The following is a 21937-nucleotide window of genomic DNA, read 5'->3' on the forward strand; positions in this document are numbered from 1 at the left end:
TTGAGATTATTTGTTCTTTACAAATTGATGCTGGCTGTCACCCATCACCTTATCTTCTATATGTTTCCTGATAAATTCCTTATTTACTTGCTCCATTATCCTCCCTGGTACAGAAGTTAGGCCAACTGGTCTGTAATTTCCCGAGTTGCCTTTTTATATATGGCCACTATATTTGGCCTTTTCCAGTCTTCTGGAATCTTTCCAAACTTCCATGACTTTTCTAAGATGATAGCTAAAGCTCAGATATCTCCTCTATCAGCTCTTTATGTATTCTAGGACGCATTTTGTCACACTCGGGTGACTTGAAGACATCCATTTTCTCCTAAGTAATTTGTAACTTATTCTTTATTTTAATTTCTGTATCTACCCCATTTTCCACTGGGATTCACTTTGTTAGGCATCTCATCACCAGCAATCTTCTTGGTGAAAACCAAAACCAAGACATGATTAAGCACCTCTGCCATTTCCAAGTTCACTGAGCAATGGGCGTACCCTGTCCTTAGTCGTCTTCTTGCATCTAATATATTTGTAGAATGTCTTCTTGTTTCCCTTTATGTCTCTAGCTGGATTTAGCTTGTTTTGTGCCTTTGCCTTTCTAATTTTGCCCCGCATACTTGTGTTTGTTTATATTAATCTTTTGTAATTTGACCTAGGTTTCCACTTCTAAATGACTCCTTTTTGATTTTTAGATCATGCAAGATCCCCTGGTTAAGCCAAGGGACCTTGAATCTTGGAAGGGTCAGATTTGTGGACCTGCTGATTTGAAGAGAAACAAGTTAAAATTTCTATTTTTCATCATAAACAAGTTCACAGACTTTCAGTAGATGGGTACAACTGGACCAAAAAAACCCTGAAATAATTTGTGATCAAAATACGTGGGTGTTTTTAAATTCATCAGGTATATAATATCTTTCATCCAAAAGTGCCATTTGCTCAGGACTTGCAATATATCATGAAAGCCATATATCGCCAAAACCATATATCACCAATCACATTGTCACTTAACCTTTCTCTCTTGAATCAGCCTCATTCTCTTGCACTGATTTTTCTCCTCCTTTCATATATTTCTGAGAAATTAATAGGTTCAAAATAATTGTGTAATTTTGCAATATTGTACTATTCCTGGTATTCCAAGTGGTCAAGAGAAATCTCTTTTCTTAATATTTTTTGAGGATCCATTAGACAAGGCTCTCGCCTAAGAACTGAAGTATACAATAGTTATTTTCCACTTCCAGAGCCACATTGTACCTGCAAGAGACATTACTGACCCATCAGGAATGTAGTACATCCAGGGAACATGTCAGAAATAAAATAACCCCAATCTAGATCTAAGTTTGCCCAAGGCCTTGTTTTCTTGATTTTACATGGCAGGGATACCGATGAGATCACCTCTCCATGTCAGAATTGCTCTTACAAAATAAGTTGGAGCTGCTGTAGGCATTTTGGCTTTACTGGGGATTCCCATTCTGACTTAGTTACATCATTACTTAAGCTAAAGATTACGCCCTATAGAACAGAGCCTGGGGGAAAATATTTTTCATGCTTTCGCTGCTCTCCCTTTCTTCCTATTTTTAACTCTTGATTGGTTCAGTGGAAAAGAGTGAAGAGCAGCAACCGCCCTTCAGTATGAAAATATTCCTACGGTAATAACCGGTCTTGTCTGGATTAAACGTGTAAAGAATTCTATTTAATTTAATGATTGAGATCTTTTCCTTGTCTGATTTTACTCTGTTCCCTCTTCTATATTCTGGGAATGAAGAAGGACAAAAAGCACTCCTCCAGCTTTTGCTGGTATTCCCTTTCTTCATTAAGGCCTTGTGCAAAACCTGACCATTTATAAATCCTCCTAGTCAGACAAGAATATAAGGAGAGTTTCTTGTAGATCTCCCTTTCAAGCATAAAACTGTTTCTGTAGGTCTTCTTGCAAGTACATACTGCTTTCTTTCCTCTTTTTCCAACCCAGAGAAAGGAGATGATATAGCTCATATATACTTAGGGTTGCCAAATGGTTTAACAAAAAAATACCAACCCCTCCACCCCCACCCCCCAAATTGAACCGGACAGTCCGGTATTTTTGCCTCCTGTCCAGTAAAAAATTTCAGAAAATACCGACACCTAAAATGTCCAGTATTTTCTGTTTTTTTCCCCAGCTAGGAGGTGAAAATCTTGGGTGCTTACCAGGTTTGCAGGGGAGCTGTCTGGCCCAGTGCAGGGAGGCAAGATGGCGGGCGGCCGCCAGCAGCCTGTTAGGGCCAAAAAAACCCCTCAAAAGCAAAGCATTTCTTAAAGGGGCCACACTATTTTTTTTCCCTCTCAACAGCTTTGGTCTCCCCCTTCCCCCCCCCCCCCCCCAAAAGAATTTTTTCCCTTTTTTGGGGGTGTGCGCGCACGCACGTTCAGTATTTCTTGTTAAACTATCTGGCAACCCTAGGCCTATCCCTTGCCCTAGAGGAAGCCAGGCCACCGCAAGACAGAGCTCCTGCATCCATGGTGATGCTTTACTTCTAAAGTAGAATAGGTAGGAAGCTTGGGTGCTGTGCTACATGTGTCTCAGTCAGCAATTCTGGTTGGTGAGGTAAACTCTGGCAGTTCCGGTTTCACCTCTAAAGATTTTTGCTAATGGGCTATATAGCACTAATTCATAGATGCCCAGGGAACATCCTTTTTGTAAACAGCCACCTCACACAGCTGTAAGAGATTCTGTGCCAGGTCAGAGGTAAATAAAGGAGCAAATGATTGATAACCAGCTTAATACCTACACTGAGGCTCTGTGGAACAGTTCATTTTCAGGACTGCAGTGGTATCAGAAATAAGAGCGGGCTTGCTTATGGGCTTTAAAAACAACAAAAACAAAGTCTTAGATGCCTTTTGAGTATGCTCAGATGTAGGGTTTTTTTTAAATTTAAAACTCATTTAAAGTTCCCCTTTTCCTACCAAAACTAAACTGACACCAAATGCACTTTGGTTGTTATTTAACCAAGTAGGCCCCTGGAGAGTTTCTGATTACCAGTTAGATTGGGACCCAACAGCTTCATTAGCCTATTAACTAGGAGAATAAACAATAAAATAATAATAATAATAGTAATAATAATAAAAGGGCAACACATGAAGGAAATCAAGGGGAGACACACAGGAGAAAGAAAGGTTAGTAGGCCTGAAAAGTTTGTTATGAAGTGTTAATTAAATAAGTGACTGACCAGCATATACGAGAAGGCCCAGAAAGCAGTTTTTCCTTTCTTCCCCGACCTCCACATTGCTTTCTTTTGAAATATAATTGAATCATCACCATACAACGATGTGATGCTGTTGCTTTCAAAATAATGGACAGCTTATTCTGTAAACCTCATTCTATGAGGAACAACACCTATTCTGAAGTAGCTATTTTGAAATAAGGTGCATGTAGATGTTCCACTGCTGCTATTTTGAAATAGCCCCTCACCAGGGCCATTCTAAGTTATTCCTCCCCAGTGCCTCCTGGGGCTCTAAATTAAGATAGGCTTCCCTAATGTAGATGTGCTGCCTTGGACTAATTTTGAGGCTTCCCTGCGGTGTAGATTTGCTATTTCAAAATAAACTCTTAGGCTACGTCTACTCTGGCATGATTTTCCGGAAATGCTTTTAACGGAAAAGTTTTCCGTTAAAAGCATTTCCGGAAAAGCACGTCTAGATTGGCAGGACACTTTTCCGGAAAAGCTTCCATGACCAATCTAGATGCGGTTTTCCGCAAAAAAGCCCCGATCGTCATTTTTGCGATCGGGGCTTTTGTGCAGAAAACACTACTGTGTTGTCTACACTGGCCCTTTTCCGGAACAGTTTTCCGGAAAAAGACTTTTGCCCGAACAGGAGCAGCGTAGTTTTTCCGGAAAAGCACTGATGATTTTACATTAGCTTGTCAGCGCTTTTCCAGAAATTCAAGCAGCAAGTGTAGACAGCTGGCAAGTTTTTCCCGGAAAATCAGATGATTTTCCGGAATAACTTGCCAGTGTGGAGACAGCCTTTCAGAATAACTATTCCAGAATAGCTTATTTCAAAAATAAGCATGCAGTGTAGTAGACGTACTCTTAATGACTTTCAAGCATAGTTTCCAGAACTGAGATTACTGTCAGAATAAAGGATAATCCTAACAAACTAATTTTTTGGCCATCAGGCACTTTCATTAATTGAGTACGTAAAACAAAATTAGTCATAAAGTTTATGGGGGAAGATTGTTTGACAATTTACTAAGGAAGGTTAAGTATATTGATCTACCACTTCTTATGTTTCACATACATCAAGACCATTTGAAGCAAAGCTCGGCAGGCTTCATGATCAAAGTTTCATTTAAAGTAGGGCTACTCAACACGTGGCCCATTTGTTTGCAGCCTGCAGTGCAGTTTGGGTTTATGCAGAGCTCAACACGTGACCTGGATCCTTTGAATACAGCCTCCACTGGGAACACACTCCCCAACAGCTTGACAATATAATGGTCTAATGTTCATATGCGTTTTAGTAGTTAAATTCCTGACCTGTCATTGCTCATTAAAAGTGCTGTCATACTGGGTGAAAATCAGGTAAATATTGCATTTTATTAATATCAGACATACCCCCAAACCTTGCATTTATGCTGGTATGGCAATATAGCTTTTTAACAACTTCTCTCAGATGTGCAAGGTACAGGAAAAGAGATAAGGGTCATCTCTATTAATGCGACGCTGGGCTATTTCAGCTATATCACCACAAGATTTAGACAAAGTTTTTGCATTTTTTTTTTTTTTTTTAATAGAAGGACTATTAATAGGAACGAAAAGAAAAGTACTTTGCTCTCCATGATAGCCCAATGGTGAACAACTCAGTTAATGACAATGTCTACTTTAGATTTATATTGCAGGGATGCTGGCACCTTTTAAAAGTCAGGTGAACAGAACAGTGACACTTGGTATGCAGCTAATTAATTTTCAGCAGTACTAAATATACAGCAGACAATCTGTTTCAGAGTATAAGCTATTACCATGTTTTTTCAGAAATCTGCTGGGAGGGTAGCTTGCCCCTTAGAACAATACAAATACTTTTTCTAAAGTGTTAAAGATTAAACAGACATTATACCAAACTGATTTTTAATTGTTGATCACACCATTTTTAATGTGTTCTACACTGTAATTGCCCACAGGTCAAGAACAGACCAATGGCAGCTTATTGCAATGCCCAACAGTGCTTTAAAGGGCTACACAAGAATAATTAAGTTTGATGGTCTTTCAATCCAAGGGATCTACCACCCCCAGAAAAATGATTTTGCTACAGAAATTTTGCCAGACCAAAGGAAACTGGTTTTCCCAGTATGAAGTTGGAGAAGGGAGGCGGGCACTTCCCAGTTAGCCACCAGTCTGTGCTTCTGAAGCTCATCAGTTGGTCACATGAGAAAGGCAACTGAAATCTTCTTTAAGAGCAGGATCTCATCATGAGTGCCTCTTTCGCTCTTTCAGGTTGACCATTCACTGATAACAGGAGGACTGAAGAAGGTGGTCTACTCACATTATCAGAGTGTGCATCTATAGTGTGGCGCTAGCTTGAAATAAGATACGCCATTTGAGCTATGCAAATTGCGGAGCTTATTTTGAGCTTATTTCGAGAGTCTATTTAGTAGAATGAGGTTTACCAGGATGTCAGAATAGCATGCCCGTTATTTCGATTGCATTTGAAACAACTGGCATTCTGTAAAGACATCAAAATATCCCAAAAATAGTGCTGCAGTCTAGACGTGCCCTAAGAGTCACAAGAAGGGGTCAGCAGAACCCTTCAGAAAGGCTACATAAATGTTCATTGTTTTTCCTCAGATATCTGTAACTTCCACATGCTTAAAAGGTAAACATTACTGTGGTTACACCCTGCATTCCTTCCCTTACCTGACACACCATTTCCAAGAGAGTCAAACTACAAACAAAAGGACTCCATGGGGAAGTGAAACTCTGGGCGAGTGTTTATAAATGACAGAGATTCGGAAGGTGTACGTTTCAGGGGCTATGTCTACACTACACTGTCCTTCCGGAGAAAGCTACTCAATTTGCATAGCTTTTTCCTGCTTCTTTTTTTGGAAGAGGCTTTTGACATTTGGCTCATCTACAGTGGCCAAAAGTGTTTTAGAAAAGCAGATGCGTTCCCTGGACATGGCAAAGTAAGAACTCTGCAGCGTAGACAGCGCCAAAGTCTGAGCAACTGGAACGCAAAGTACACATCCTAACAGAGTGGCAGACAGGTCACCTGGGAGTATTCCCTAGAGGACCATAGCTAGAAACAGTATCTGTACTGCGCTCTGACCAGCTGGCTTGAAAGCACGTGGAACACAAATGTTCAGCCCAATTACAACAGACTGAGGACTGTCTACTAGAGGTATGCAGCCAGGTCACAACCAATTGTCTTTGTTAGTCAGCATTTGTATAAATCTAAATTACACTATTAGGATATGGTGACCTCCCACCTGCGGTGCAGTCCTGCTGCAACCGACAGCACGACTGGTTCACCTGCCTCCATTTCCCACCTCTTTCTGCCCAAGAAAGCAACATCACCTCTGAGCCTCTTACATGAAGCTCCCCTCTGGGCAGAATATATTCACATACACCAGTTCAGTACTTCCCCCAAACGGTGTAATAAAACCATCTTCCAATTTCCACAATTAACCATATTATAGGTTTTTCCCATTCCCCTCTCCAGGGACAATGTCAGCAAGTCACCCACCCAAATGTCAACAGCAGCACTTCGGTTTTAATTCCTTTAGCCTCAAAGCCAGGCATAGCTTTCTCCTCCAATCCTAGAGTGACGCATCTTCCCACCACACTTCACTGAGGTCTTCTTCCCATGGGCTGCAGCATTCTACTTCTCACTGCTTTTGAGTTATACTACACAGAAGATCCATCCTTCTGCATCAGCCCTCATTTTTAGACTGTTTCCCATGACCAAGCTGGATTTTCTTCTTTTCCTAGGGGCCATTGTCCATGTCTTCTGCTTATCAGGGGACTCCAGCTTCAGTCAGCTTCCGTCAATATTCTCTTCCAAACTCCTCACAGGGCGTATCTAGATTATGCGGAATGGTCGGAAGAGGAAAGGCATAAGATGCGACTTTCAAAACTGAAAGTAATTAAGACGTGGCTTTTTCTGCAAACCTCCCCCCCTTTGTCGAAAAGCCATGTAAGCCTCCTTTTATTGAGTAAGAGCAGCTTTTCGACGAAAGGGGCAGTTCGCCGAAAAAGCTGCATCTTAATTACTTTCTCTTTCCTGCGAAATTTGCATATCCTCTTTCGACCGTTCCACATAGTCTAGAGATGCCCACAGATACTGCTTTTCTTCCAAACTCAGCTCTCCCCAAAGGAACTACTGTTTCAGCTGGCAGCTCTCATCTGCCTCTCTCAGGTAGCCTCATCTGCCTTTTCCTGACCCTTCTCAGGCTCTGACTCACCAAACCTTTTCCTCTCCAAGGCTCAGCCCACATTTGCACTGGTCCAACTGCTCCCTCTTAAAGGAACCAGTGACCTGTCACAACTACCTGCTAAAAAGTATTTATCTGGCCAAACTTTAAGTGTGTTTTTATTAATAGGCTGCATTGCAGGAAGACTAAAATGGAAAGGTTCCATTGCAGCTATAGCAACATTGGAAGAAGCCCAAGAAAAAGCACAACTGTTTATTTGCATCATTTTGGGGATCCATTCCTTCAAACTTCGGCTTCATAGCTATAAGAACGTAACCATCACTGGGTTATGTAGCATTCTACAACAGGGCTGATAAGATTTTAGTTTCCCTAAATGAGCCAGTTAGGACTCAGCCACAGAGGCTGAAGCAAACAGAAAGGTATTCCTGTTAATAAAACAAAACATGCACCCTTTTCAAAAAGTGGAGTTGCTGCGTTAGTGATGTTATCATAGGAACAGGAATAAATATCAACATGTTTCAAAATCTACCAAGCTGAAGAAAAAATGTGAGCAGAGTCTATAAAATAAAGAGGTAAATGCCTATAATAAAACTATAAGCAGTTTCTAAATGTGCAGTAGCAGAATGTTCTTACCATTCTTGGCAAGTAGTCCTCTCGACTGCTACAGGCAAGAAATCTTCTCTGGGCTGTATAACCAATCAATTATTTTATTTTCAGCCATGTTATTTTAAGAAAGCTTTGGTGCGAAGAGGTAAGCGCAAAAGAACATACACAATTTATTCAACTACTTTGTCAATCTCAGGATTTTCATGTAAGGCTCATTCTTTCTTTGTGCTAGTTATTTCCAAGATTTGAAACATTTACACTGATTTTTAAATATTTAATGTACATGCATTTCTTAAAATACACAAATCTTAGAATGTGTGCAAGTATCAATTTTTTTTCTACAGAATCATGGAGCAGCTGCACAGAATTTCTGAATTTACAAGTTTTGTTAATTGTACTGTTGTTACAACAACAAACATGTGCTCAAAGTATTTTAAACATATATTGCCATTATGGGCATCTTGTTTCCATGTTCAATATGTGCTATTCTATCAATTTAGATTTTAAATGTAAGTTGGTTGCCCAATATTTTATTTTCAAAGCAAAATAGCTTTATTAGGGCATATGCACACTTACGAGAACAATTCTACATCATATTTGTGTGTTTTTTATATTTGGTGGTTGTGGTATGCTGAAAGCAATGTCAGAGAGATCAGTTTAAGTACTGTTTGGAGACAGTTAACACACACTCAGATCAGGAAAAATTATATAAAAGATGGCTATTGGTGCTATATGTGATTTTAGATCATGCAAAGCATATTTCAATAAACTGTTTGCTAGTTACTCAAATATTTTAAAATGTTTCCTTAAACCACAAATTATAAATCATACTTTCCTGCAATGAATATGATCTAGGGTGCAGCTGGGATCAGAATGCAAGAGGTAATGCATGCATGCCACTGAAGACAATGGAAGTACATGGTGCTCAGGGCTCTTAAAAGCTTTCAGACTTGCACCACCACCACCACTTGTGTGTCTGGTCTTGAATTCACGGCTGAAAATAAAACTGCCAGACTTGACCTGAGCCAAGACCATAAAGTATGAATAAATGTTTGCAAGATTCTCAAATATTTTCACGTGTTTACTTATTACATACAATATTTTCCTACAGCAAATATGCTCATCAGTACTGCATTTGAAGACTTTCAGAACTACAGTACTGATGCTTGCATCCACACCTGTATAAACGTATGACTACAAGAATAAACTGATGTCTGTTAACATAGAACAGTTTAGGAATTTGAGAGAAATTCCTTGATATCCTGCCTGCTTAGCTGTTGGCACCCAATCCAAACTAAAACTCAATAGGATTGTAATGGTACAATTGTTTTCCTCAGAATAGCAGCTTGTTTTTCAGCGCTCTTTTCCTTAATGAAGGCCCAGTCCAGCAGCTACTGAAGTCAATGGAAAAATTCCTATTGATTTCAGCAGGAGTGGGACTGGGCCCTTATAATGTTGGAACAGCATTATTCATAATGGATATGCAGTCTTTGAACTTGAGCCTGTACTTGCTATGCATTTCAGAAGAATAATGAGGACAATGGGATTTCTGTGATGCACAGAAATTCAGAAGCTGGTTATCATGGATACATTCTTAAACTTATTTTACTGTGAAATAGGACCTTTTTTTGGCAAGAGACAACTGGAATTCTACATTTGTCCCTCAGCCATTCCCAGAACAAATATTGGTTTATAAAAGTTGGAAGATTTCTTCTCCCATTTTCCATCCAGCCTTCTCCCACTTTCCATCCAGCCTTATCTCCATCTGGGATTCAAGCTAGCTGGTTTCTTTCCTTCTTACATATCGTCACTAGAATAGCTCTGCAGCACAAAGAAGTGTCACACAACTAGGTGAGTTATCCTCTTATTTAGCAACCACATCTTGCTTGCCCATGTCTCAGCTGTGATCTTTCTTCCTTCTTATACTGGGTTGCAGGTAGATGCTGCAGATGCTTCAGGCAGCCAGGAAGTCTCTCTGTGCTTTGCCATTGTGGAGCCCGCAGAGAGAAAGGGAGCAACAGGGGACAGGAAACTCCCTTCCCCTACAAATATCAAGAGAGACAGTTCTTGGAAGTTGACAGTGGGGTTTGCACTTCTGTAGACCCCACTAGGGAAGACAATCTGGCTGAGACTAATGATCACTTGCAGTCTTATACACTCTGATAGTTTCAGAGGGAATAGCTCTTTGGTCTGTGCCTAGTTTCCCGGTTTATAAAACGGAGACAGATCGCTACCTCCCAGCTAATGTTTCCACAACCTATTAAAATGATTAGCAATATAAATGGTGTTACCTCACCTCACCCTTTCAGGCAATTTAAAAAAAAAAGGTTAGCTTCAGCCTTCTCTGGCCAAAAACATAGGTTTATTTAGTATCTTTTAGCATACTGAACACTGTCTAAGAGCTCCCCAGATAAATTTATACTAAGAACTTTAAAAGATAACATGTCCTCAAAACTGCTATTAATCCTTTTGCTATCTAGCTACAAAGTTCTCTGGGTCATATAAGAGCTACTAAAAGCTTTTAATCCCACATACTAAAGAATCTATCCTTTACTGGCCTCAAAGGAATTTCAGTATGGGTAGATTTAATAACTGAAAACATTCAATAAGTTAAACTTAAAAATTAGAAGCAAAATTGTGGCTCAAACACTCAACCTTTTAATTCAGAAAACTTACAACCAAAGCAAAAATAAATAAGGATTCTACTACTACGTATTCAGTAACACTACAGAGAAATATTAGTTTCATTGTTAGCTTGAGATTCAATCAAGAGTACATCTTAGTCACAGCTAATATTCCACAAGCCTGACAAAGTTATGATGGTGTGGTAGTTTTACTCTGCCTGAAAAGATTTTGAAAAAAGTCAAACTTAAAAACAAAAATCACAAGAAAGTATAATATTGTTTGGGATTGGCTTTCATTCTGAGATACTGCAGAAAGTTTGTACATAAAATATGTATTTAAACTTCTTCCATGCATGGTACTGAAAATGGCTTTAAAGGGTTGGGTGTTTTTGGGGGGGGAGGGGAGGGCTCTAAAAAACTGTGGCAGCTGAAGTTTGCACATGAGCAACATTTAGCTCTAGGGGAATCCAGCTATTTAGCTGGCAGCCTGTCTGGCATGAACTTGTTGAAGGACTATCTAGCATAATAAGAACACGGAGAAAAAAAAAAAAAAAACACACCACCCCAAACTAATATTTAAAAAAAAAAAATCTCTACATGACCATTCGTATAGCCCATGGGTCCCACTGTTTATGGGATCTGCTGTTTCATCAATATAGCCATGTTCTGACTTAGATTTTCTACTGCTGCTGCTGCTACACTGGCTAGTGTCACTGCAGTACAACAAAAGATTATCCTATGAAAAACAGGACACTAATCAAGATTGCTGGCCGCCCAAATACCCACTCTCTCACTCCCCAAACAAAACCTGAGGGGGAAAAAAAACCAGTGATCAATGAAACAAATTCCATGTAAAAGAGTTGAACTTTCTACCTTAAAACTGTCACATACAATACTGGCTCTCTTTCTTCCAATACAAAATCTTCCTTCTGGTTGCAGAGGGATAAAGGCTGAAACAGAGAGCCTTAGAACATAAAAAGAGAGTAAGAGTTGAGTCATTATGTATACAGGGTGCAAATGGCAATGAGTACTCTATGATTCAAAGTCTCTCTGTTACAAGGTGTGTGTCGATGGGCAGTTAAAAAAAAAGGAAGTCACATGGTTTCTGATAAGAGTTCACTCCCCCATATGAGACATCCTGAAAATATGCAGTGTAGTTGTAGCTGCTTTGGTCCCAGGATATTAGAGGGACACTAAGGAGTGAGGTAACACCCTGCATTTAGCGGTGACACTCAAGAGTACCTTTCCCAGACTTCAGAAGAGCTCTATGTGGCTCAAAACTTGTCTCCAACAGAAATTCATCCAATAAAGGATATTACCTTTCCCACTCTCTCACATCCTGAAAATATTTCATAATAACCACTAGTGCTATGGGACACAATGGCAATGAAGTTAGCCGTCTGACACGCTGTTCCTGAAAAGAATGCAGTGCTAGCTGCAAGTGAGCTGTTCATATTTGTAGAATTAGTAGTAATATTTATAAAACATTCACCCAGGTGCTAAGATTATTGTACAGTAGTATAAACTCCCCCCACCTACCTAAGACTTCAGACGTGATGGACAAAGAATATAAGAATTGCCCTACTGGGTAGGACCAAAGCTCCATTTAGTCCGGTATCTTGTAATCAACAGTGGCCAGTTTCAGGTGCCCCGCAAGAAATGAACAGAATGGGTAATCATCAAGCGATCCATTCCCTGTCCTCCATTCCCAGCTTCTGGAAAACAGAGGTTAAGGACACAATCCCAGCCCATCCTGGCTAATAGCCATTGATGTACAATTCCTAGAGGATAGGATCTAGGTTTTTGGGTTTTTTTTAAAATCCGGTTATAAAAGCCAAGACTGTACTATTTTCTGGCAAACACTTCCACAGGTTGACTGCACGTTGTGTGAAGAACTACTTATTTGTTGTAAACCTGCTGCCTATTGGATTTCATTTGGTGACTCCTCATTCTTATAAGAATAAACTAGGGATGTTAAATATCAGTTAATTTAATAGTCCATTAACCTCATGAATTCTTATCTGTTTCTCAACCATTCTATAGCGCTCTGGCTCCACTCACAACGAGCCCCCTGACACTCTGTGCTACTGCCTCTCTATCAGAGGCAGCAGGGTAGGGTGCCAGGCAGGAGCTGATCCAAAAGGGGGGGGCAGTTTAAAAACCAGCTCCCCTCACAGACTGGCTACCTGTTGCCCCTGATACAGAGGCAGCAGTGCAGGGTGACATCAGCCCTTGTCTGGTGGGGGTGGGGGGCAGGGGACAGGGAGGAGAGAATGAGCTCCCAGACCTGGCACAAGCTGCAACTGAGTTGAGCCAGGCAGGCAGGAAGCCCCTAATACACTTTAAATGCAGAGCCGCGGAGGGGGTAGGTCCCAGACCTGGCAGAAGCCAGGATTGAGCAACAGTCTCCTTTGGTCAGGAGAAAGTAATAATTCACACTGGAATTTGATCAGAACATCAGGAACAAACTATAGCCCTGGGGAGGGGAGAAGAGGAGAGAGAAAAGAGTCTTGAGTAGTCAAAGCCACAAATAACTAGGAACTCCATTTTATGTTTTACCTGCAAGACAGAAACTGAATTCACTGGATAAAACTAAACCAGACTGAGGTCATTTTGCTTCTGAACAGGAGTATCCACACAGATGTTTAAATGTGCTTTAAACAACACACTTTAAATTTACACCTGTAGTTGACTTGGCACATTTTTCCTAGGCATTATCTGTATAGACCAGCCCAAAGGGATTCCTATTCATTATCTACTTGAAAGAGTTCCACATTCCAAGGGCAAATCTACACTACAGTGCTACAGCAGCACTGACACAGCTTTGTCACCATGGCATAACTGGTGAAAGAGCCCTGTGCTGAATGGAGAACTCATTAGTATAATTACACCCCCTTGTCAAGAAACGTAAGCTATGTCAGCAAGAGAGTGTCTCCTGCCAACCTAGTGCCCGTGTGAGCAGCATTAAATTTGCATTGCTTGGGCTGGGGGCTTTAAATTATAATTTGCTTATGTTGAAAAATACCTCTGACTTCCACTGTTTAGTTTTGGTAAAATTGCAGGTTCAAATCTGAATAAAGTTTGTAGACACCATAAATAACTTTCTTCAGCTTGTCCTGGAACCCACAAGGGGAGAGAATTCTTAGAGGTCTTTCATCCAAGTACTGAGCCTCCCTTCCCTACCATGACTGACCTGCTACCAATGCATGTTCCTCACTCCACATCTATTTGAAAGTAATGCTGGAGTTTTATGAAGCAATGTTCCGAAGTGACAGACTTAGAAGCAATTTTAACTAGCATCTAATTCATATTTTTTCTATATACACATGCCTGATTGGCAAGCGAAAACTTACAAACTAAGGATTGAACTCAAAGGCAATATTAAGGATTCCAGTAACATTCTGGTAACCATGATAGCAAAGATGGAGGGTTTTGTGACATCACCAGAATTTGCCCATTGGGTCTCATCCTGAAAATATTTCAGGATGATCAGTAGTGGTATAAAACCCCAGATGTTTCTAGACCACAGAGTCTGGGAACAGGGAGGTGTGGTGGTGGGGCAGGAGTGAGGCAAGGGGGGTGGAGGGTGGCATGCTGTGGAGTTCTGGACCTGGCTAGAGGCAGCAGAGCTCTGGGCCTGGACAGCAGCAACGGGACTGGCAGCAGCTAGAGAGCTCTGGCCTGGGAATCACTGGCTGGGCACGTGGCAACGGGGCTGGGGCTGGAGCCCTAGCCCGGGGCAGCACAGGCCATGAGGGGAGGGACCTGTCCTGGTCCAGCAAATCCCCTTGTTCAGGACCAGACCAGGGAGGTTCAACCTATAGTTACATCCAGATGAATTTGTAACCTCTACAAGCATGAGTTAGGGGCTGGCTGCTGTAGCAGCCAAATTTTGAAGTTCTGATACTGCTAGCAGCACATTTGATCTACATATACTTTTCCAAGCTTTGCCACATCTGTAATTTTCACACTTTAATACAATTCTTTTAACCCCTTTAGAGTTCTAATGTTCTATTATCTTGAACTTTTGATATAAAATATGAGTCTTCTCAAAGTGAAGGTAACAAAACAACATTGAAAATTCCCCACTTTCCTTTGACCATGAGAACCAGATTCTCAAGGGTAATTAGACACCAAACTCCCACTGAACTCAGTGGGATTTGGGGCCAAATGCTCAAAAGGGAATTGTGTTTAAGAGTTCTTGTATCCACTATGGATCACAAAGCTCAGATACCATACTTATACAGTAAGTACAGTATCTATGAAGAAACAGACCATTGTGTTACTTCAGTGTTAGAGATAGTACACAGTATTTTGACTCCACTTAGTATCATCACCAACTACCACAATACAGTTTAAATGTACAACTTGTGTAACTGTGTACATTTTAATGGCTGTAACAGAGTCCACTAGAGTACGAATATTGGTATACAAAGTGCTTTTAAAATCCTATTCTCTATCAAAATGGACAGTTTGCACATAAAATCCTTTATTTTGAAGATGTTTTTAAAATTCAACACTTCATTTGTACGTTGCAGAAAATTTAACAGAAACATCACTTATAGCAGAAGTACTGAGCTGATCCCCTGGTAATTCAACAGCAAGATACAGTTGTGTGTTTTACAAAACACAACTTTTTCCAAAGAAAACCACAATTAAAAAGCAGAACATGTGGAAATTTTTTTTTTTGAGTGGTGGGGAGGAGGGCATTAGACTTCATTGTGAACATGAGAAACAGTGGGAGCGTTTCCCTGTTCCCTTATATTGCTAAGTTGCAACAAAATAAGTTTAAACCCTACAGTTAGACATGGAAAAGAGAAAGGCAATACTTCTTTCTGAAGTAATATGCTGATGTTTGGTAGAAGATTATTCCCTGACACACCTGGAAAAAGAAAATGATTCAGTGATACTCTTGAATCCTCTACAGTTTTGCTAACAAGTCAACAAAACAGAAAAAGAGTCACACCAATATAGGACAGCATATTAATTAAGTCATTTGTCTACGCTTTGGAGTTGTTCTTTTAAATGAAAATTCCCCAATAAAAAAGTCAATTGATAACATGTTCCTGAAGTTTTAAGTCAATGGGAAATTATACAGGAGGCTATCTTCAAAGGAATTTCACCAGCCAACTAAAGAGAGTGTATGGAATTGGTATTCATCTACAAATTTGACAGTTTCCCTGGGCTTTAACAAAGACATTAATGGATGTTGCATTATACAACCAGTCTCCCCTGCCTTACTGCATTTTTACATTAAAAGCTAAGAATACGATACAAGCGGCCCCCGACATGCGATGCAATTGGTTCCTGGGAAAGTGTTGCAAGTCAGGGACATGGTAACTCAAACTCTCATTTATGATAGGCATCATGCGCCATCATAAATGTGGGACGAGGACATAAATTGGGGGCTTTCGGACCCTTCCGCACTTACAAGAAGAGGGTCGCAACTCGGGTAGTCACATTTTGGGGGTCTCCTGTATTTCCAGCTCACTTAGTGTCATTAGCACTGATCCTACAATTGACTGGAACTTCCCCCCGTTATAAATATCTTGTTTTCTGTTATTTCCACTCCAGCTCATCTGATTAAGTGGATTTTACCCACGAAAGCTCACGATACCATATATTTGTTAGTTTGAGGTGCCACAGGACTATTCATTGTTTTTAAAATTGCAGACTGACATGGCTACACTACAAAAAGCTCACACCATGAAATTTAGAGACATTAGACAGCAGATTTAAAATAATTATTTCTTCACAGTCAACCTGTGGAACGGTTTTCCAGGGGATGGTGAAAAGGCCCAAACTGTAACAGGATTATAACAGGGTGTGACGGGGACCGGGCCCAGCCTGGGCACCGCTGAGGGCATCAGCTCAGGGCAAATTTGTCAAAACCAGGGCTACTTAAAGCCCTCGACTGGAGACCTTTCCCCAATAAGCCACAAACCAGTCACATAGAGCACTTCAGTTGCCAACCTCAACTGGAAGTTGCCAACTTCAGTTGCCAACCTCAGGAAGCCTCACAAGCAAAACCCCTCAGGAACCCCAGCTTTCCCTGTGCCACAATCAGCCGCCGGACAATATACATGGGTGAGAGGTTATAAAACCCGATCTCACCAAATCCAAACAGATCCTCCTGGTCCCAAAGAACCACCACGGTCCCAAGTCAATTTACACTTTAGATCATACCCACAAAAGCACAGAGCCAATCCTTTACGATCTAAAATCTAAAAGGTTTAATAAAAGAAAGAAAAGGTTCAGAGTAAGATTGATGTATGTAATATGTTCTCCTTAACAATCACCAAGTTCTTGATGCAGGCTCTTAGCAGAAATGTTACAAACTGCTAGCTTAGAAGTCTCTTGGTGTACATCCTGTACTAGGATGGGTCAGCAATCCTTCCTGGCTCTGTCCCTAGCAAGGATGCACCTGGAATCAGGAGCAAGATTGAAGACAAGATGGAGATGCCCTCATGAGATTTTTATATTCCTGGTATCTCCCAAATTGGAGCTGGTCACATGATCAAGTGACCTATGTGTGTTTCACATGCAAGCACCCATGAGGCCCTGGCTAGTCTGCAGGCTTCCAGACGCATTCCTCAGGTGCGTATTGGCCACTCAGAGCCACTGTCCATGAAGCCGTGCTAGTTAGCACAGCCATTGACTGAACTACCATTCCTCACAATAGGCAGTCCAGGCCTATTGCTCCCTCCCAGACAGAACATTTATAATACAAGAACAGAGCCCATATTCATATCTCCACATACAAGTACAGGAGTAGCATGTTCTACTGATTCTATGTATAAGCTTTCATTTGACACCTCACATAGCCCACTTTGTACAGAATTTGGGGTCAACACCACCTGTCTGCTCACTTTAAAATCCAATAACGCGACACAGGATGCAGACACCTCCCACCACCACTGGCCTCCAGCTTTGCTAGTCTTCTGGGCTGCCTCATCAGGGTGCAAGGAGGGGGCAAAGGCAAAGCAAGGTCAGGGAGGGAATAAACAAGGGTAAAGATAGGTGGGGTTTGGGATGAAGGGACGCTGTTCCGGCCCTTCCCCTTGGCTGGGGAGGCATATAGTTGGTGCCTCCCCGCCTCCCGAGAAGCCCCTTCACCATTTGCATCTTTACTGTGGTCCATTTCTCAGACAATATTATAAATCCATTGGTTTCCTAAATGACAAGAAGTAGCAACAGTTTATAAATATGCATCTAGTGCCTCCACAACAGCAGAACCAATAGTTGTAAATTTAGTATATACCAGCTCTTTCACCATCAAAGAAAAACTGTGCTAATACTGTACATGAGAAACAGTATAATATTTAGTGTTAGCAGCCATGAGTTATTCACCCATTTCCAGCTCACGTTGATAAAAATCTTTATACCATACACCTCCCACTCCACCCACACATCCACATGGAATCCTTGCTGTGGTCTTAAGAACAAATTTGTAAACAGTGTCTTAAAATATTTTTACTTGTGTTGCCCATTGGAACAAACAGCTTCAGTCCACTCTTTTCCATTTGTGGAAAAGCTGACTCTGCAGATTGCTGCAACTAAGCAGGGGAACTTGTTTTCAGAGACAACTCTGGGAATTAAATATTTTGAAAACGTTGCTCCCTTCCTCTTTTAAACTGAGCACACCTACAGAAACAACAACAAGTGACAGAGGATGTCTGACAGAAGAGTAAGTCTGAAGCCTTGGTGGGAAGCAGAAAGCGTTATATATTGGATTGGCATCTTGCACAAGCCGCAGCAGACAAGCTTTGGTCAGTTTTGCTGGATCTCACCCTTAGGCATCAAATGGGAATCTTGCATCCATGACAGAGCAATATTTGACTTTCCTTGGGGAAAAACAACAAAACGATTTCAGTTAGGGCCAGTCTATGGGGGTGCAGGGCTGTTGGCACCTCCCCTCCTGCCCCAAGCACTGCCCTGCCTTTTCCTATCCCCACTCCGGTCTGCCCCTACTCTATCCCTATGCCCAAGATCAGCCCCTGCTCCACCTCCTATCGCTCCCTTCTCCAAGCTATGCGACGCAGGGGATTATTGGGGGGACCTGGTACAGCCAGCAGCAGGAGGTCCCCCATGCTCATCGCAGGGGCAGAAGCTGCAGGAAGCAGTACTGTTCATTCAAGAATGGACTCATTACAAGACTGAATCTGCATTTGCCCTGAAGGCTCTACCCTGGAATATCATCAGAAAAGCACTAGGAGACTTGATATAGAAGTGGTAAGGCCTGAAAACCCTTTAATACGCTTAACCAGCAGTGTTCATGCTGCATTCTGTACCCTTCAACTGTGCCCTGAAGCGAAGGGTCTCAGATCTGTAATCAAATACATGTCTGGTGCTGTGGATTCTGTCAAGTATGGGTTCTCTTGGCCAGGCCTTGCGGGCATAGCCGAGATCTACCTCAGCAACCTCACCACGTCACATGGATAGCAACAAGGCTTATCTACCAATAAAATGGAGCTTGTCAAGAGTCCAGCACACCACACCCGGACCACACCCATTGTTTGTACTCTGGTAATAGGCAACAACATAAAAACCCCTTAGCCCTAAGCTCGGGGAGGACTCCCAAATATTGGAAGACAGAATCTGAGTCTGGCTTAGGACTGATCACCCAAAGGCCACCTCCCACCCACCGAATCTAAAAAGGGGTGTACAAATCTCAAGCATGCTCCGATTCCTTGTATGTCTTTGTGCTATTGTTGTTGCTGAGTTCGTAAGTATTTAATTTACCCTCTTTGTTGTTAAGTGGTTTAAAAGAGACAGGTTAGAAAATATAATGCTCAGTGGTAACTTTTACCTTTGCTATTTTCAGTGTTAAAGAAACAGTTTTTGAAATGTGTATATATTTGACTTAGCTGTAACTTAGGTAGAGTTTTAAAAATTGCTGTGGTTCCATTGTTCTGTGGCAAATATTGGGTAATTTGCTCATTTTAAGTTGTTCAGTTTAATAAATCATTCCTTCTTTGATAAAACTTGTTGTCTTGCCATCATTCGGTATTTTCACTGGGTATTTGGCCATAAGCCTCTGGGACTCCTGCCATTTTACCGAACCGAGAACCAACATGGAGTCACGAACAGGATATGGCCAGTGTCCCTGGGCAAGCAGGCCCCCCAAGTGAAAAATCCAGAAAATGTGTTTTGCCATTTAACGTATCACAAATTGGAAAGTAATGAAAACAACAACCCCTCGATGATCTTTAATAGAAAAGTAGGAACTGGGCAAGCCTCTAAAACATGGGCAGCCCCCCTAACAATGCCATCTTAAGGTTGTTTGCTACGGACACACCATTCTATCACGTTCTATCCGGAGGATGAAACTAAAAGCCCCACCTGTGTAACAACAGAATCAAAAGGAAACGAAACAGACCTGGCGAAGCTTTTGACTGCCGTGGAAAAAAAAATCTTAAGAAATCCGGTGGCCACGTGTCAGCCACCCTCCCAACTACCCCCGTTACCCCCGGTAGTCCAGGACACACCCTCTTAACAGAATTAGTCTAAAAATTGGAAGAAACTCGAGAACAAAGGAAACTAAAGCCTGATAAATTTAAACCCGAAAAAGTAGCAGAAGTTTTGTGGGTCATGTTTAAAAAGACCCTCCAGAAATTAGATTCAAGCCACGCAGCGCTAAGTTTTGCCATGTGTGGCACTCTGCAGAGGGCCAAGGTTAACAGTCCCGGCCAAGATGTAGATGTGACCCCAGAAAAAGAAGCTGAGCCTCCCCTCTTATCCATGGGAAGCTCTCGAAAAATTAAAAGCACCAACCGCCCCACCCTCAGTGAAAGAGCCTGAGGTGGAGGCACTCCCGGTAGCCGTCACAAAAATGACTTATGACACAGCAACTGGACTTACTAACCAGGTCACGGTCCTACGCACCCGGTCTAAGACCAAATTAAAAGCCCTTTTAGAGGACATGCAACGTAATGCAGGAGAGCCTTCGGTGGTGTGGTTGGGACGTGTAACTTTAAATAACAGGTCAGAGTTAGTAGACAAAGAAGAAGCAGAACACCTAGTGAGAGCCCCGACTTGCAGTAAAGGAGCAGGCAAAAACTCACTAGTAGCAGGCAATGCGGTGTACCCATTGACGGTCCCCGGATTAGTGAGTTTGGTGTTAGGCAGGTCACTTCAGTCCAAAGCTGCCCCGCAAGGGACCATTATTACCAGGGAAGATTTAATGTATGCCTGTGCCGGTTTTAGTATTAAGATTCGGGATGCTCGAGTCATCCCGTTAGGACTCACACCTGCACAACAAGCGCTACCAAATCCCTTCCAGTTTATCACAGACCCTAGCCAAATCCCCTTATCAGGATGGGCCATCCAGGCAGCAGTGGACAGGATGATTAAAAGAGACTCTGGAATTTTGATGTGGCTTCACACAGTAGAAGGTTATAACCTCCCTCACATATATCAAGTGGCAAGCCAAATAGAAATACCCAGACCCCAACAAAGGGAAGCATTTCCAGCTGACACAAAACCAAAAAGTCAGCCACCCATGTGATCCAAATATGGAAGATCACTTTTTGGCTTTCTATTAGGCCAAGGCTCACAAAAGAAAAGGTTAGAACCATGTCTAAAGAAGAAGAACAAGAAAACATAGCAGTAACATTGGGTTGGAAAACCTGGGCCCCCAGTGATCACCTTCCAAAAAACGAGTAGAGGCTGAATGTCATCCGGCCGACCAACAAGAAACCTTAGAGGACAGGCGCCCATATGTATGTTTAAATATAGTAGGATCACCCCAACCAAAAAGATTTTTAATAGACACAGGCGCTCAGATCACCATTATTCACCCCTCACTTCCCCATGAGAAAAACGAGTAAAAAACTTTGGGTTCAGGGCCTACATCATGCCCAACAATCAGAAGGGGTCATTGTGAAAGTATGCAGGGCTGGCAAGGAACATAAGAACAAGGCATTTTTGGGAAACAAACTTATAGGGCATTGACGAAATTAGAAAGCTGCGGCTAAAACAGCAGCTAGTAGAAAGTCTCCCAATAACCGTTATGGTTCCCGTACGCGAACCAAAATTAAAAGCCTGTACTAATTGGCCGTTTAAACCTATTCACACCTCAGAAGAGGGAACGAAATATATAACCAAACTTATAGCCCAACTGTTAGACGAAAGGAAAATATTATGTGCTGGCCCTGGACCATTTTTATCTCCTGGATGGGGAAGAAAGAAACCCAAATCCTCCCGTTAAACCAGAATATCGCTTCGTTATAGACTATAGGTAAGCCAATGAATGTGTAGAAAAAAATCCCTTTTACCGCCCCACTTAGCCTACCTGAGATTGAAGCATCTT

The 21937-nt window shown here is 41.7% G+C and overlaps 1 protein-coding gene and 1 long non-coding RNA gene across 4 annotated transcripts in view; both read right to left on the reverse strand.

The window, feature by feature from the left end:
• The window catches only part of SGMS2 (sphingomyelin synthase 2), a 62637-nt gene that overhangs the window by 28569 nt on the left and 12131 nt on the right, over positions 1–21937 (reverse strand). The gene's annotated exons all lie outside the window — the stretch shown is intronic.
• Positions 7592–12648, reverse strand: LOC149524561 (uncharacterized). Its single transcript, XR_016349353.1, has 3 exons — positions 12166–12648; positions 11500–11590; positions 7592–10044 (listed from the first exon to the last, which is right to left on the reverse strand). It is a non-coding gene; the product is annotated as an uncharacterized LOC149524561 (long non-coding RNA).

This window comes from Pelodiscus sinensis, chromosome 4 (assembly GCF_052426305.1).
Source record: "Pelodiscus sinensis isolate ZL-2025 chromosome 4, ASM5242630v1, whole genome shotgun sequence".
Taxonomy (NCBI): domain Eukaryota; kingdom Metazoa; phylum Chordata; order Testudines; family Trionychidae; genus Pelodiscus; species Pelodiscus sinensis.